We start from the raw sequence: 18,987 nt of genomic DNA on the forward strand, positions 1-18,987 counted from the left end.
ATAACATTTTATTTACTCAATATCTGTTTATTTATCTCACCTTACTAGAAGATTCTCACTCTGTGGACTCTTTATGAGCCAATTTCATTTTAGTTCATAATATTATTTTACTGATTTGCACTCATTTTCAGAACGAGGAAGAGTGCTACAGTTCCAAGCTGGATGCCTTCTGCAATTGAGTGTCAACTGCATCTTCACTACTGTTTGTCTCGGGAGCTGCTTCGGCACTTCCTAGTGTTCAGCCAACATCTTTCAGTGCTGACCTCAGCTGCATTAAAAACATGTTGGAACGGACATTGCTTCAGAAATCCTTAACAATGACAGCACCTTTTCAGAAATGCAGTATCCATTAATCACATAGTGGACGTTATTCCAGCGCCGAAAACTAGGAGAGGATGACCATACGTCTTCAGTGTTGCTTATCTGTCAGTGTCAGTGCACCAACATCAGCGGGTTTTGTTCAATATGCAACAGCAGGAATCTGTATCAGGAGGGGAGACTGTTCTAGGAATCTTCGTTACTCTGATGGTTATTCTCAAAGTTAGCTTGTCAAGTCTCTTATTTATTTTTAAAAATACCGTAGGGGTTCTTATTCTTTGAACATTATTTAGTGAATGTACAATTCATGTTAAGATCTTTTTTTTTAATCTTCTGAAGCCTTAAATAATGAAGAAAAATCATTTTAACGTGCACCTATTGACTTTCCAGCTACTACCAAATGACTTGAAATAAATAAATCATGAAAACAGCCGGATACTTCACAGACAAAAATGTGCATTGATGAGGAATGAAGGAGTTGATTCAGTTAGGGTAGCAGTGAATGCTGTTGGAAATGACAGGTATGTGCAAAAATGCAAGGCTGGCATATCAGACCCCACTCTAACAAATACCAGTTAAAACGGTATTAGAAATGGGTTGAAATCTTTTTAAAAGGGCATTTGAAATGAGTTTCTCTGTTTGCAGGTGCATTACTCCTTACCTCTGTTAGGAATTTTTTTGTGGTATTTTCTCTTCTAAATTATAAATTTATAAATCACAAGAGCCAAAAGAGGCTGTATTTTAATTAAGGCTTCAGGATTGTAAGTCCCACAGAAACAAATAAAAAGATGCAGCCCGTGCCCCATCTAATTTGATTAAACAATAAGCGCGAGGCCAGAGGATGAAGTATAGGTTGAATTATCCACTTTCTGTGTGGCTTTCTACATAAACCAGTCCCCTAACAAAGCTTTCTCTGTGTATTTTCTTTAAAGGTAACAAGACTCCTGATTATAAATGTACCGAGAAAATAAGGAAATAGTCAATATATAAAATGAATTTGCTATCTAAGTCAGAGTACAGACAACCGTCTGTCATGTAGGGCTTCGTAGGTGCCTCATAATGCCAGTATATGTAATATGTCTGGTTTTATGCCTGCTCACAGCAGCATGGTTTACAGCAGTATAAACAGATTAGTATCTTTTCTCTAAAATATCTGGCATGTATTCTCTGTACAGATCCCTAGAGTGCCTGATAAATATGCAATATCAGGCTCGTTTCTTTCAAGCAGCATTGGCGCTTACTCTGTGCTTCTTTGAATTAAAAAGCATTCCTCCTCTAGCTATTTAAGAAAAAATGACCTCAAAAAAACTTTTTTTTTTTTAAAAAACACATTTCTTAAATATATAAACCTGGCTCTTTTCTGACTTGTCCCTCTTATCCTTTCTTTTCTATTTCTTTTAGAAATGAGCAGTTTTGCTAAAGGGTTCAGTTCTTCTGTGCTGGAATTTTCCAAGATAGAGTATTGCAGAATATCTTGCATATAAACTTTGGCTCATTTATTGAGCTTGTCAGGGCATATTTCCTTTGAAAGCTCAAAAGAATCTTGTAGATGCCATACTTTCCACTAAGATAGTGCAGTATGCGGAGATATTTGTTCCTGGAGAGGTTCACAGGATGAGCTATGAATCACTTTTTAATTTCACAAGAAATGTACAGGGATTCTAGAGAATTTTTGAATTCTGCTTTGCATCAGTTGACACGCACCCCCGTATATGCTAGCATTAAGCTGCTTCTAAAGTAGGAAGTGCATTTGCAACCTATGTCTATATCTAGCTGTCCACCTACCTAAGGCAAAAAGGTCAGGATGGGGCTCTGAGCAATGTGAACTGCTTAAATATGTCGCTGCTCACTGCAGGGGGGCCTGGACTAGATGACCATCACGGTCCCTTGCAATCCAAACCATCCTGTGATTCTATAATTCTATGAAAAACCTTGGGCTCTAAAAACTCAAAGTTGTATCTTGTGACCTAAATGTACAGCAGTAGTAACTGAAAAAGGAAAAAAAAAAAATGCTACAGACGTGTAGCGGATATGCTTCCTTCTGTTACAGCAAAAAACTCTGCATGCCTGGCATCTTATCCAGTTGAGAATCATTAATGAAGTGACACAACAGCATACTACTTACCAAGTATAACCCAGCTGTACTTTCTGCCATTTAAAATAATAGCATGACCCTATCTACTTGGTCATGCTCTTCAGTTAGGATTGTCTGAGGAACCTGCATGGGTAAACCCGGATGTATTTGGTGCACAAGTGGGAAAAAGATAAATACAAGTAGACCTCTCTCTAAAGTGATGCTAAACAAAGTGTGTTGCTGTGCTCAATGCACGCAGCTGCCGTAACTGTTAGGATGGCCATCACTGTGACATCTCTCTATTCATGGAAGTTTAGGTGAACGGATTCCTGCATGCACTTGAGCTTTGCATGCTAAGCTCTACAGAGCTCAGAATAAAATAGTAATTACAGCCTTACTATTTGATTTCTGTTACGTGTTGAAAGTACCTTCTAGCATGATTTCTGCTTTTCAGGTGCTCCTTTCTTTGGAAATTAAGTGGTTGGGCCTTTTTTTCAAGCAGACGTGCAAGCAGCATCAAAGGTTTGAAATTTGCTTAGTTTTGAAGTATAATGCATACGAACGTGGAGGAAATCTTGTATTCTAGGAATTAGCTATGTGGTTCATTTAAAACTGTTTTATATTCATGTATAGCTCTAAAGAAAAGCACGTTTATAAAGGGCAGCAGCACTTAGGATGGCACATAGGTTTTCATATTAAATGGGTGACAATCAACTATTCAGAAACTGTAAGCTAGTGTTTCCCAAACTGCTGTAATTTGAAGGTCTGACTGGAAGAAAATGAGCTTACACAATGTGGGCTCTGTGTAGAATACTTTTTTTTTTCCTTCATTTTTTTTAAGGTGAAAGTTCATGGGTTCAGCATGCTCTGGGTGTTTGCAGTGTACCAGATATGCTGGGCAACTGTAGACGGAGAAAAGAATTGAAGAATTAGAATAGAAGGGGAAATGTGAAAGTACCTAACTAAATATGGATAAATGCTACTCAAGGCATTCTGATAAGGCCTTCGCTTTGACAGATAAAGATGAGAGAACGTCAGAGGAAGCAGAGTTGATATGAGCTTTGTGCTGCAAACAGACAGTGCAGCAATTTTGGATGTACTGTAAATTTATGACTTGTCTAGAAATCTGGAGCAAACGTGTTGGAAAGATGAGATCATTTTTCAGATCCCAGAACAGAGCAAGCCTGGTATTCATCAGGTTTGCTGACCTTAGGTGACTCAATTTTAGGAATGGCTTTCTTGAAGCACTGAAACCATTCTGTTTCTGTTTGGTTCTTACACCATTCAGATCAGCGTGATGTCTTTGTATGTTGCAGTATGCTGTCATGTAAGTAAGAGTTGTCCTTTGGGTTAATTCTTTTGTTCATTCTCAGTTTAGGCAGAGAAGTGACTGTGCAATGCAATCCTTGGTTTCAGTAGGTTTGTCTTTTTGATTTAAAGATACATCGGTTGAGATTTTTGTTATTAAAAAAAAGAAGTTTGATGTGCACTTTGTTCTTACTGGAGGTGAGGTTTGATTTATTTTTTTTTACCAGGGAAAGATTTTGTCAGAAAAAAACAAGAGGATATGGGAATTCTTGAACCGTGTTCCCTGTTGCTCTTCATGTGTACGTTTGTTTATGTTGGTATGTGTGTAAAATGAGCATTATGTGTGTAAAATTTGCATTACGTGCAAATGTTTTGTGCCCTGTTACTAAGCTGCTCAAAGCTGAGGTTTAATATTGCTGCTTTCTGATGAATCACACTGACTCTGGACAGGTGACCACCTTTTTACCCTGGTCACAAGAATACCGGAACTTGTAACTAGGTTTCTTCGCTAACCGGTAAACAAGCAGAAATGTGTAATTTCTGAGCATGAGTTTGAAATTGTCGAACTTGAAAGCCTAAGGTTAGTCGCCACTGCCAGTGTTTGTTTATAGGTTTGAGCTAGTTTGCTGAGGACCAGAATTTCAGAATTTTGAGATTCTGAATATTTGTCTCTGGGTTTGGGTTTTTTTTTTTACTGTTTGCCCCTGAAATTATTAATAAAGACACTGAATACTACTTACGAACTTCTAATCTTTAGCAGTGCTTCTTTAAAAACTTCACTGACAGAAGAAGATGGTAAGTCTCTAGATGCCTCTATATAATACTGTTGTATTGGCAAGATGACATCAGGTGGGCAGAGATATTTTATGAATGTCTTCTGCTATGCATGAAGTGTGTGAAGAAATACTGGCAGCAACATAAGCAGATGTAAACCAAGATGACACTTCATCATTCCATTCGTTTTCTTTTAAGTGCATTCCAAGTAGTCTAAAACCGTTGAGTGTGTATTTGATACTGTTTATTTCCCTAACCTCTTCCTTTCATAGAAGATCTTTAGTCATACATGTTATTTCAGTTGACTGAATTAAGGAAGATGGTTAACTGGAGGGAGGAAACTTGGGCTGCTAAATACTACTTCTACCTTCTTATCTAGATATAGTTGACCCCTCTGTCTAGGAATATTTATTTCTTTTTCTAGCCCACTTTTCCTGTTGCAATTGCTTGCCTTTAGTATTAGAACATCCTGTTTTCCCACTGCTTATAGACCAGCTGTGGACATGGGTCCAGTATCAGATAGTCAGACTGCAACCCAAAGAGTTTCTGAATTATGGGAAAATAGATGTGATAAGGAGGAAAAGTGAGATGAACAGCAGTGCTCATCGTGGTAGTATAAAATATCTTACATTGCAAGTCTAATTTTTTTAAGGAAGCTTTCAGAGAGGGAGGTGAAAGCAGTTTGACTTCTATCTGTTTAGTGTATTACTAATGGCTATCAACTTTGAAAATGATGTGTTACAATTATGTTTCTCAGATTTGCTGGTTGCTTTTGACTGTATTCAAAATTAATTCAGGGAGTACTAGGATAACAAGGTGCCTTTTGTGGCCGTAAGCATATGAAGCAATAATCTAAAGTCATAATAAGCAAACCCATATCTTCCTACTTGAAGATGCTCGCTGAGGTACCCACTGGGGCTCCATTCAGTTCCTCAGCATTAGTTACTTAATAGTCTGCTTGACCTTTGTGGTGAGGCATCGTCAAACTGTTCCCACGTGTATTACTAAGTCAGAGGAGGTAAAGAAAAGTATTAATAAAGTCATAAATATAAAAAGTGCTGGAGAGTATTTACAAGCTTTTGAGGATGCATCACTGTTGATTTATGGAGTTATTAAAATTTAATAGTTGCTAAGTGCATAGGGACTTTGTCCAAATTTTTGATAACCATTTCTTCATTGACATCAAGATAGTGTGAGACCTGAGCGCTGCCTGTGTTTGTCATGTAGCTTCATATGTGTTGAATATTGAATTGCAGCATTGTCTGAGTATCAGCATGTACAAAAGTATGTGCAAATGCAAGCTTCAAATTATACACATTTTAATTGTTCTTGGAGAATTCATAATGGTGTATTTACTGATGATTTATCTGTTATAGTTTAGTCTTTTTAACTTAAGAACTGCTGCAAAGCTATTCAAATCACTTAGGGTTTATTTTTAGAGCTGTAGGTCAGCAAGAGAACTTACAATGCTCTGTTACAGCAGAGAGAGTGGTATTATGCTTCATTGTAGCTACCAACATCAATCTCATACGCAGCTAATATTATGCCCCTAGGAATAGCTATCCTTACTGTAATCCTTAAATTTTACAGTAATGTGTCAGAATGGGGATAAAATACACCAATGCTTAAATTGCAGAAGGATTCATCATCATATAAATGCAGATGTAGAATGATCTGTAAGTCTATTTTTAAATGTTTTAGGTTGTAAGAATTAAAGAGGTTGGTTATTTTAATCTCACCCAAGTGCTGCTAAACTTTATAAAGATGTACACTGCCTCAGACCAGTGTGGTTAGACCATTTATATGATGATCCCTATTTCAGCAGAAGTGGTGTGGGAGAAAGCAGTGAGATAACAGATTGTTTATGTCACAGAGCTGACATGGAAGAGGGTCAGTCAGGGGCTGACGTGTGTCTTAAGTAAAAGCAAAAGCTGCTAGACAACATGAGGTTTAAAAATCCAATTGCAGCTAATAGTATCCGTATCTGCGCTGGAACTATTTGCTGCAGTATTTGATTGTTTCTTTCCATTAAACTGATCGAGCTACTAAGAAACTTAATCTTCCAACTTACCTTAGTTCATCACTGGGGCAAGTCTAATGAATTCTTCCCCAAATTTGTTTTTGTCAGACTCAACAGTGAGAGGATAAGGAGATCAGCACATTGCAAACTGAAGGAAGAGAAATATGAGCTGTAAAATTTTTGAGAAAGCTTGTTATGAGATTACTGTTGTCAAAGGCCCAAGGAGCTTCTGCCTGGTAATACAGCCTGCTAAACAGAGTTTGTCTCTTTGCCTTGTGTTAGATCTGATAAGCAACTGTTAACAGCCACACTCCTTAGCTCTGTTTTAAAGCAAGGAGATATTTGCAGATTGCATTTGTGATCGTTAAGATTAGATCTGTGCACTACTGGATTATCTGGAACTATAAACGAGATTTAGGTCTATCTTTTTGCTAGATTGAACCAAGTTGATGATTTATTCTGGTGAACTACAGGAGAAGCCATACCTGATCCAGCACAGTGTCTCTCAGGATGAAGGTATCCCAACAATATTTTTTTAACGTGTTTGAACTAACAGAATGGCTTGAAGTCAGCCCTCTTGTTACTGGTTTGATCCATCCAAGCCATCCTGAAATTCAGCGTAGTTTTTTTTTAACCATGGGTCCAGCTGCCAAGTGCTTTCTGTCTCTCAAGTTATTTGTACCTCTAGATTTGTCAGCCACGTGCTCACAAGTGGGAATGTGTGTGGAAGATCAGAGCTTGCAAAGATTGTTGAGAAGGGGAGGAAAGAAAATATGTGCTGCTCCAATAAAAAGATTCTAGTCTAAGAAAGAGGTGTTTTGAAAAGTCAAAACAAGCTCTTGAGGTTTCTCTGATGTTGAGATTTGATCACAGGGTGAAAACTGATGAGCAGTGCTTTCTAATTTCAGATACTAGTAGCAGTGGTGGAGTCTCTTGATGATTTGGATAATGTGCATGACACGTGTCACCATCCTCGAGGCAGTTTGTTGTTAGGTACAAACTAGTAAAGTGAGTGTTTCTGTTTTAACCTTAACACCAATTGGTGTATGGGCCTGTGTGTTGCATAGGAAGGTGGTTGTTGCGTTGGACATTTTATCCCACCGTTCCACTTGTCCTTTTCCCTCTCCCCTTTCCTCTGCTCCCTAGAAACCTACGTGCACATTGCTCATGGCAGTAAGTGTTGGAGTATACCTGTAGCTGATGCTCAACAGATGCCTGTGCACACACAAATGTACCCTGTTTGCCCTGTAGGCTTCTCCAGAGCATAGGGCAGTTCTCATAGGCTTGCTCCTCCGCAGCATTATTTGGTTGAGAACTGCCTCTAGCCCTCCGCTCTTGCTCTAGGGAGCTCAGTGGATGCCAGCCCAGAGTATAACTGCCTGAGACCTGCTTCACAACACTAATCCAAAAGGCCCTCCGTGCACTGGAGTACCCAGGAGCGCTGTTAGCACAGCATAGCTGGCATGATCTGATGAGTGTATAGAAACCGGTAAGCAAAGCAAATGATGACATATTATGTAGCCTAAAGATTGACTCTGTGGAGCCCCAGAGGTTCATGGGTTTCAAATTGGAAACCACCAGCCTAGTAAATAGAAGTGTTTTGGAGCCCAGGATATCTGTTGCTAGATGGATCACTGACCTGTTGAATTGACTCTGAGTAAGTCACTTTGCCTTTCTACAGCTCAGTTTCTCAATCAATATAACAAATATCCCATACCTAATTTGTAAAATCCTTTGAGATCTAATTATGAAAAAGAGTAGGTAAGAAGCAAAGTAGTTGTTAGAGAATGTAAAATATGTGAAGCCAGCTGAGCTAAGAATCTTAACAGACTTATAACTTTCATATTTTCATCTATTATAGAAAAAGCCAAAGATAGTCAAGTTAAATTAAACTGCAGGATGACCTTGCATCTGCCCCACTCTGCTGTGTGATAATGTAGCATCCTGATGCAGATGGCATCTCACTGTTCTGCAGTGTCAGCCAAAGAATGGGCTTAGGGTTTGGATTGCAGAAAATCAAATACAGTGGGGAAATGTCTGGCCATTCACACCTCATATTCCGATCTGGCAGTCTACAATAGCACCTCTGGAATAGTTTTCCTATCTTTTTTCTGCAGAATTTCTTTTGAAGCACCTGGATTCATCCAGGCAATTCTGCATGGGCTTGTTCTGGATAATTGGTATGCACGGTTTGTATGCTGATATAGGTTGGATTTACACTGAGCTGCAAAGGAAGAAGCTCAGCCCAAAACTCTCGTTCTAAACTGAAATTCCTGATCAGAAATCCATGTCTTAGAGCAGGGTGTAAGAAAACAAAACAAAAACCAGCCACTAAACAAAGCCCCACCAAACCAGCTCTAGAATGATACCAACCTTGGTGATCTGAATTCCAAATCTGAACTTTTTTTTTTTTTTAGGTGTATGGAATTGGCTGGTTTTTAGGAAAAGCTGCAAAGGTTTGTTTAGGCATATCTATAGCAGTTGGGATAAAAAAGGGGAATTATCAAGTGAAGGGAGGAACAGACGCAGGAGTTACCTGGGAGGCGAAGGTTCCAACCTTAACATTTTTTTCTTTAAGCATTGGAGCTGAATGTATCAAATGAATGTGTATAATTCATCTCTATGCTCTTCAGCCTGATTTTGACAAATTGCTGACCAAAATTTAAGAATGCTTTCAAAATGCTATTTTTTTTGCATATATTATTTTTAAACAGAACTATTTCCATATTTTGAAAGATTATCAGGTTGCTTTTGCTTTTGACTGTTTGGAATAGATTACCTATCTATCTAGATAAAAAAATGAAGTAAAAATAAATGTGGGGGGGTTTGAGACAGTACTTTATCCTAATTGTTAGTGAAAAGTCTTTCATGGTCTTTGGAGGGCGTAAAAAAAATATGTTGAAAGATGGGGTCAAGGAGATGAAATATTACTTATAACTTCTTAGCATTCAGTTTTAATGTGTTTCAAATAAAGATGACTTTTAAGAGATATTACTGTCCATAAAAAATTAACAAGTTTTCCACTGTTAGCATTTGAAGTGTTATCAGCTTCCTTCTGGCAGAGGACACACTGCTTTAAGTTTCAAACACCTACTAATTCATGCAGCATTTAAAAGCAAGCATTCTAAACAGGTGCTACGTGATACAGCTCATTTTGATTTTCACATGATGAGCCTGAGACTGGGATATTATTTGCATATATTTCTCCTTTTTCCGTCTCTTAGATACTGGAACCACAATGTTTTTGAAGATTTTTATGCCCATGATAGTTTTTAAAATTTTAAAATTGCCCTGGGCACTTTGCAGGTTTTAATCATAAAACTGGGACTCTTAAATAGATTCTTCTTTAACAAGTGCGTCACGGTGCTTTTGGTGAAGTATTTTTCTGTTCACTTACAATACTTTCTTCTTGGTAAAGTATTCTAGGCTGTTTCAGTTACTTTTGTGTTAAACTCATGCAAGTCAGAACAAAATTTAGTCTGTGATCTTGAGTGCATTTAGAAATATTCAAGCCAAAAATTTGCTGGTGAGAATAAATTCCACCTTGGAATTACATATCGCTACAGCCAGAGCTCTTTGGATAAAACATTCCACTTCACAAAAGATTTTGGCATTTAAGTTCACTCAGCTGCAAATTAAGCCTGAAGTCTGTCTTGACTTATTTCTTTGACAGTAAACAAAATTAAAACTTTTCACACTAAGTATTGGTTGGAGCTTTACCACCATTCATACTTGAAGGACAGTAGTTACGTTATTTGGTTCTACCACAGTAATTACTAAAATCAGCATGATGGTTTGACACCTACCTCGAGGAGCTTTTTGCTGATACTACATAGTTTTATTCAGAAAAACCTATGAGTCAAATGTGCAAAAACAAATTTTGAGTTTAAAATCTCATTTTAACTAGTTGCTCTGTATCTCCACTTTACATATCAACTTCTCAGTGTCTGGTAAGAACTTCTTCCAACTAAGAGCATCCAGTCTTGTCTTGAAAAACGGTCTCTTCAATTTCTGAGGAAATGCACTCAAATGTTCTCATGTCAGACACTCCTGTCTGGCAGGGGAGGTGGTTGATCTCTGTCACACTTTGGGACTAGCAAGGTTGTCAAGAATTATTACTGTAATCAACCATGAGAGCGATGAGGCACACAACTAGCGGAAAGCAAACGCAAGTGCAAAAAAGATTGCATTACCAAACATTGAGCATGTTCAGCTATGATTTTGGGCCTAAGGAAATCTACGTAAAACCTCATAACTGTTTCCTGTAGGTGCAGACCACTTCTGATCAATCAGTTTACTCCATTTTAGGTGCGTAAAGGAGACTTACTACATCAGTAAGATATCTGACCTATAATTTGTTCACTAGTATTGTAGAAGCTTTGCAGTGATAGAAATATAGACCATGCTTCAAGTGCGGTTGGTAATAAAATTCTCTGAATATCAGGATCAGCCATAATTTTCAACGAGTGATTGAAATCAGAAATAATACATATTCAAAGCCAGAAAGGGCAGCTGTCATGTTGGAAAATAAATAAATAAATAAGAGGTATGTCTAGAGGGACCAATCGGGCTCAATTTGTTCTTTGCCTAATATAGCTGTAGCCAGCAATGTTCCTACAATGGTGATGAGTTAGGGGTTTTTAAACGGCAAATAGAGAAGGCTGCCTCTTGTGAATCTAGAGAAAATGACACGGAGCTAAGTATTTTTCTGAAATGAAAAGAGAAATTATGATTACAAATAATAACTCAAAGTGACAGCATTGAATAGCAGAGGGCCTCAATTGGATCTTGTAATGTGCTGTGTGCTGTATGCATGAAGAAAACATAGATATAAATCACCTGGCATGAGTACTTCTGTTATAAAAAGAAACTAAAAGTTTGAAAGGAAGATAATTAAGTAGAAGACCAGGATGTTAGTCAGATTTCAGAATTGGAATCTTTTCTCTCGTTACATGAAGTATGAAAGAAGAATCTAATTGCACAGGACTCTGAACACAGACAGTAGCTGAAGACTTATTTTTAGTGCTTTAGACAACTCTATAATCAGCCTGAAATTTTTGAAAGATGAATAAAAATCAGATTCATTTACACAAATGTATTAAAAAAACTTAATACAAAAGATGAAAAGAGGAAGAAAAGGAGTTATAAGGCACATCTGACATCACTTAGTCAGTGGATGTTAATAGTAGGGTATTGTAGTCACTATCTAGGTTTTCTTGCACACAGAAATCTTGTCACTCCCTTATAGGAGATGGTAAACTCTACAGGTTGGGAAGTGATGCCAAAGGTAGAATCAACTCTATTTTTAGCTTTCTGGAAGCAAAAGTAAAGCATTCTTCACCAGGGGTGGGATGTGTTTCTGTTTCAGTATTTTTTTCATTGTCTTGAATGAAGCAGAAAGTATTTGGATGGCTTTGGCATCCTTTGGACATTGCATAAATAATTTCTGCCTTTGGTATATAGAGAGAAAATTGTACTTGTGGGTTAGTAATTAAAAAGCAACCTTTTTTGCAAGATAATAATTTATAAATTAAGAACATAACATATGCATTAAATCTTTCAAATGCCTGCACAGTACCTCTGCTTAGAGTAATGAAACTACCCTAACACTATCAAAGCTGCATATCTACTTGCTGATAGATCTCCATAGTGCCCAGAGGAAATAACCTGCATAACCAGATGCACACAATGACCTTATAGAAAGCAAGTCACGAAAGCCCCAACGTCCATGCAGGTGATCAATAGGTGCAAGATGCCAGTGACTGGCAGATAAACTTTTGTCATGAAGTAACCCCTCTATTTCTGAATCAGTCCTGGCCCTCAAAGGACATATACAAAGCACCTTCAAAAGATATGCCTCAAAATTAACATCTGTGACTTTGTTAAAAGGTAAAAGTGATAGACTTGTTAGAGATAACTGGTTTTATAGGTATTATAATCTTAACCTCTCTTCTGATTTTTTTTCTGTATCTCCCACTTCAATAATCTGTGTTTTTCAGGAGATGAGTAATTTTGTTTTAACAGATTGAGCTATATCTCCTCTTTACAAGCAAGGCTTCCTTGTGTCAGAGACACAAGCTACTTTTCTTTCAGGTGGCTTGATTAACACAAAAGTTAAACTCAGAGCAGTTCAGCTTTGAAGACTGCTGCTTCTGTTCCAGACCTGAAGAAGTGCTTGCTGTGCTTGTGGCCATGTCTGTTCCTTCCCATGAGTAGCAGCTGATCTGTTAACAAGTATTGCATCCCACTGTAAGCTTCACCTCACTTGTGCTGTTGAGGCAACCAAACAAGATGACTTTGCTTTCTTTGGCATGCTGGCCATTGTTTAATTTGTTCTCCTGAAAATTTAAATTGTGCATTTGAAGTTCAGTTTGGAAAATCTAAATATTCACTCAGATTCAGATATCTGTATTACTGTGAAAAGTATTTAAGGCAGAGAAGAACTGTTTAACAGTAATAATTAGAAGACATAAAGAAAATCAGTAAGCTGTAACTTTCCAAATGGAGATGAAGTCTAGTTACATCCCTTTGGACTTTGTTCCTACAGAATGGATGTTTATAAATGAAGGTAATTCTGCTGCAGGTGCAGCAAATTCACGTGAACCTAAAAACTGTTAAACCAAACCTTTTTATGGCGAGAAGTACATAACATGCGCTGTGTTCCTGCTCCAGTCTGGGAGCTGTTCAGAGACAGGATGTGAAGGTCCTATGCCCTATGTTCTGGGGCATTAGAGTGCTCTTCTGTGCATGGAAATAGTGTGGTCACACGGATAGATCCTTGACAAACGTTAAATGCACAGTGGGCCACAGAATAGAGTGGATGTTGTAGTGTTATATTAAGGTGAGGCCTACTGCTCTGTCTATTCCTTATCAGTTCATTATACCTTTTTCTGTTCCAATACTTTCAAATCAAGAGCGCGGTTGTTATTGCATGGGTGTAGATAATTAGACTATTTTATGGTTGCACACGTTTATATTTTCATAGGAATTATTTAAATAAGGCAATGGCTATTGACTCCACTAAGAGAAATTCTAGTGAAAGTGAATATAATGGTCTTTCACATTTTGCATCGCATCCCAACTTGTGCTGAGGTTGCAGCTAACCCTTAGTTAAACAATGCATTCGGTTGTCCCATTGCTCCATAGCCTCACATTTTCAACATCCAAGGATTGGAATATGAGGAAGCCTGGGCTCCCTACTAAAATGTGCTGGAAACCTACAAGAGAAACTAGATCAGGATGTGGAAAAAAAAAAATCTGAATTGTTTATGGAAAGAAAAATTCTTTATTAAAATAAATTATTAAATCATTCATCGCTTACAAGCAGCTGTTCTACAGGTAGTTTACAGATGGGGGAAAAGGAGGGCTGCTTTTTTCACTGCTGGTCTCTTTTTGTCTTTATACGGGCTGTGACCTGCAATGGTTCACTGAATTTATGTTCTCCAGATTGGTCTTCAGATGCATCTTTTAGCCTTAATAATATCAATGCTCAGAACATGTGTATTAATTTCGTAAGTGAACTTCAGGATCGTTCTAACGACGTTTTCTTATGAATATTTGGCTTTCCAGGAAAGATTGGGATTGAGTTTGTTGTCCAAATAGATAAGCTATCACTTTTATCAGTGCACGGGAGTGTAACTTTTGCTATTGTTACAACTTCGCTGTCATCTTTGCTGCTTCAGTATTTTGCCAAGTTGCATTCACTGTTGTGAGTTATGATCAAAATTAATTTGATTTATCTTAAACTAGAATTATATTATCTTGACACATTGTAAACTTGTAGTTGGATCTGAATTCCTACAGTATACTGTACTTAAATCTTCTTTTTCATGCTGAAGAGTATCTTCCATTTCTTTGCTTAGCATTTGGATCAAGCAAGCAAGGTGAAGTTTTCCCTTCTCCTTTGCTTCTTTTCGCTGTATTCCCCTTTTCCACTTTCTCCCATAATGTGAGCTTTCAGTAAATACAAATTCAACTTGACTTTTAAAGATAAGAGTGGAGCAATTGCCCACAAAATCACATTGAGCTGGCATCTGTGATATAAACACACGCGCTGTGAGGAACCAAGGAGCGGAGCATGTTGTGGTGTTAGGGCTTCCATTCTGGTTTGTTGTTGAAGCAGTATTTACACGTTATGCAGCTGAAATGCAGTTGTTTAGAGAAGTGAAAACTTAAACTCTCTACTGCATCGTGTCTCTGACCGTGTAATTACTATGACTCTGAACTGGTTACTGTAACAAGTTACACTGAGGAACAGGTCAGACTCATGTTCTGTTGCTGGCTTCAATTCTAGGTCTTTAAAGATGCTCAGAGCATGTGTGTATGCATTAAAAATTACAAAAGTAGAGAGGATGAAATCAAAATGACTGATGGTTTAAGAGGTTTACTGTGAAGATAAAGATTAAGAAGTCTGCAGAAGAGTTAGAAGGCATTGTCTGAAGTATGTAAAATGTGAAAGCCAGCCCTTTTCTATTTCATGTAACGTGAGAAGAGAGCGACATTTGAGCTCTGAAAGCACAATATATTTGGCAACAGTGAAAAAGTCATGCCTTGCACAGCATGTTGCCTATCTTCTATTTTTGGAGTGGGATTTTAATGACTTGGGACTCTCTGGCCGTCTTCTTGTTTCCCAGAAGCTGCTCTCTGTAGGGCTGACAGTCTGCTCTCCCTGCAGCGCTCCGGGGGGACACACAGTTCCCCAGGAGTGCTTGGTACACCCTGAAGGTTCAGCTGTTATCTCAGAACCCATGACAAGTTAACGGTGAGGATTCCCCTCTGTCTGCCAGCTGGATCAAAGTGCTTCCCCTTTATGTGCAGATCCAGTTTAGCCAAGAGTCCAACATGCACTGTACAGTACATTTTTCTGTCCCACACTACTTGAAAGTAAAATGGGTGGAGAAACTGTAGATGAAATTTTTTGAGGGATTTATGTGCCTAACAATGCAGATAGATGTGTGATGATATTCAGTGCCTGTTTTCTCCTAATCTCAATAGTCATATCCCATGATTTGTTTAGACAAAGTAATTAGGTAATAGGCAACATTTGTTATTTGAGGTACAGTAAAATAGCTCCAAGATGAGAGTAAAATAACTCCAAGATGCTTGAGAACCATCTGAAATTTTGGTGGTGATACACACTGAGAAAGCTCTGTTGTGGGAGCAAAAGTGAGTGATCTTGCTTCTTCATTTTATGTTTTGAACTCTTAATCAGTTGTGATGATCCACTTACACCAATGGAATCCTTTTCCATTAAGTAAATGCAAAGAAGTTGTTTAATTTAAAAAATAGATAACTCCCCATTGCACCAGTTAGGCTTTCAGACCTTCTTGTTTTACCAGTAATTTCACCTAATTTTGTTGCCCCAGACTTCAAATAAACCACAGCGGTTTAAATACATCTCTATCTCTTGAAACTTTGGCAATAGGAAAACCAGCTGAAATCACTGAACTGCTTTAACTTTGGAAGCTGTTCACCAAGTGTGCATAATGGTTGTTATCCATCCAGATTTGTAACAGTGCCAGAACAAGTTCTTTTGAAATGCATGCGATGGAACCCGCATTCTCTTTAGGAGGAAGCACCTTTCACTTTGCAGGGTTGCCTCAGACCGGGGGGTATGTTATCCTCTTAATGCACTTGCATAACTGCCATTAGCATTGATGGAAATTACATGCACTTGCTGTGAGGTGAATCCACCCTTTTGTTGAAATGAGAGATGTATTGCGACAGATTTTCCAGTGATGTTAAATCAAATTTAGATTGCTATACTAATGTCACTAACACTAGTTTTAGTATCTTTGTTGCTTGTAGTTTATATTAATGAAAATTCACAATGCAGCTTTATATTAGTTTGTGTGTTACTTGTAATGGAAACCCCATTTACAGTGTTCTATAAATTACATTTTAAACTGGGGAGCTGGTCCATTTCCTTCTCCAATGTAAAATGAGGACCGCTGTATAGCAAACTTTGTATTTTCCTTTTGCCTTGTTAGGTATTGTTTGCAATCCCTTTAGAGATGGTTTGTAGAAGCTGTGTAGCGCTAACTGTTGCCCTGTGGTTAGGACAGAGGAATGCTGGGTTCCTGGTCGTGTTCCTGACCTTGTTGCTGGAAGTCTGTCTGGCTCTGAGTGACTCAGCAGCCTTACCTGACTAGTTCATGTCTAAAATGGGCAGAATCAGGACATCGTGGCTCACAGGTGTGTTGTAAAAATTAATTGTCAGGAAATTGTTTTATTGTGAGATGATACTCACTAGCAAAAGGCCAACTGTTATCCTGGAAAGCAATATAACAATTTTATCAAAATGTTAGCCAGAACTAGCTGCTGTCTTACGCACAGCTTTTGTACCAGTGTAGCTCCCTGGTAGGGAGCGGTTTATTTATACCAACACAGTTATGCTGTTGCAGCCCCTAGTGTGGGCGCAGTTGTACTGACGTGGAGTGCTCTTGTTCTTTATTCCTGTCTGTCCAGGAGCACTCTTGGTACCTTAGTAGTGACATATTTGTGTTGGGAGGAGCTGTGCCACTTCAGTTTTTGCTGATTTAGGGTCAAATCTATGTGTAGCCAAGAATGCAGCCAACAATGAAATAAGATTCATCATGATTAGCCTTTTCCAGCAAAGTCCAAATTGGGTCACTGCAGGCAAAGCTTGTTTTAAAGCAAAAATTCAAACATATCTTAGATGGAACAGAAGAGTGTGTGGTTGTATACATATATATATAATCTTGCATTGTTTTTCAAAATATTTACTTCTGCAACTCTGTAGTTCTTTCTGTAAGTCTCTTCTGCGTTTTGGTTTTGGTTTTTTTTTTTCCTTAAGACTACAGCTGGCTATTTTCTTGTAACTTTTTCAGGAACCATCAAGTGTATATTTTGACTTGAGTAGGGATATGGTAGAATCTTCTTTTTCTGATTTGTTTCTTACTGCTCCTCTCCCATTGATTGTTGTTCTTGCACAGGGAAAATATATCCTGTCCATTTTGACCACATAAACAATTTTCACTGTAGCATCATTTTATGATAAAAATAGTGGCATAAAGTTCTTTTTTATTCTCAGATGTACATTTTCTAATGCGTATTTTAAAGATATAGATTAAAACTAAAGAACTTACAGGTCCACTGGAGTTTGTGAGCTATGGCCTCCTCTGTGGATAATTCAGCGCTGGGTGTGACAGAGTCAGGAGCCTGAGGTGACCTGGGGGATGTGTGACATGGGCAGCAGGGGAATGCTGGAAGAAAATGTTATACTTTAATATCTTTTTAATGTATTAATGGAGCAGTATATTTGAAAAATAGGTGTTGAAGATGTTCTTAAAGAATCTGCTGAAGATATTACATGTTAAGATATTAACGCTGTTAGGTTCCAGGAGTGCAGAGTAACTTGGTCTAAGCAGCGTAGGCAGCAATTGATGTAAATACATTCCCTACCTCTAAGACCTTGATGAAGCTTTTCTTAATTACTAATGAATATTGGATCCTTTGATATCAGCTGCAGGGATGGAATGGGATCGGTGTCACCACCACTGGGCTCTCTGTGGGGCCAAGGCAGCACCCAGACCCGCAGTGCCACGGGCACGGCCGCCCCCTCGAATTCTGGCAGATACAACAATCATAGTCTTAGGTCACAAAAGACCTTTAAGATCAAGTCCACCTGTACCTGTCCACTACTCTATCATAACCTAAGCACTTCATCTACCCTTCTTTCAAATATCTCCAGAGTTGGAGACTCCACCACCTCCCTGGTTAGCCAATGCCTGAGAAACCTTTTGGTGAAGAATTTTTTCCTGATGTCCAATCTGAACCTGCTCTGCTGCAGCTTGAGGCCGTTCCCTCTTGTCCTGAACAAGGATATAAGAAAGATATATTATAAAGATATAAGATATAAAAATATAAGGAAGGATATATTATAAAGATATAAGGATATAAGAAAGGATATATTATAAAATATAAGAAAGAAGCATAACATAGCATAGCATAACATAATTCTGGGCCTCTCACTACAAATAGGGTGTTGAGGCTCTGGAGCGTGTCCAGAGAAGAGCAACAAAGCTGGTGAGGGGGCTGGAGAACAAGGGTTACGAGGAGCGGCTGAGAGAGCTGGGGTTGTTTAGCCTGGAGAAGAGGAGGCTGAGGGGAGACCTTATTGCTCTCTACAACTGCCTGAAAGGAGGTTGTGGAGAGGAGGGAGCTGGGCTCTTCTCCCAAGTGACAGGGGACAGGACAAGGGGGAATGGCCTCAAGCTGCGCCAGGGGAGAGTCAGACTGGATATCAAGAAAAGATTTTTCACTGAAAGGTTCATCAGGCACTGGAACCCCAGGGAAGTGGTTGAGTTCCCCATCCCTGTAAGTATTTAAAAGACGGGTAGATGAGGTGCTCAGGGACATGGTTTAGTGGCAGATAGGGGTGGTTGGACTCGATGATCCAAGAGGTCTTTTCCAAACTAACGATTCTGTGAGTCTATAACGCTCTCCGCAGTCGCGGACGCACAGCCGCCTC

At 38.5% G+C, this 18,987-nt stretch overlaps 1 protein-coding gene across 2 annotated transcripts in view; it reads left to right on the top strand.

Moving 5' to 3' along the window:
- The window catches only part of SULF2 (sulfatase 2), a 138,918-nt gene that overhangs the window by 52,959 nt on the left and 66,972 nt on the right, over positions 1–18,987 (top strand). The gene's annotated exons all lie outside the window — the stretch shown is intronic.

The sequence above is a fragment of the Cuculus canorus genome, chromosome 16, assembly GCF_017976375.1.
Source record: "Cuculus canorus isolate bCucCan1 chromosome 16, bCucCan1.pri, whole genome shotgun sequence".
NCBI lineage: Eukaryota > Metazoa > Chordata > Aves > Cuculiformes > Cuculidae > Cuculus > Cuculus canorus.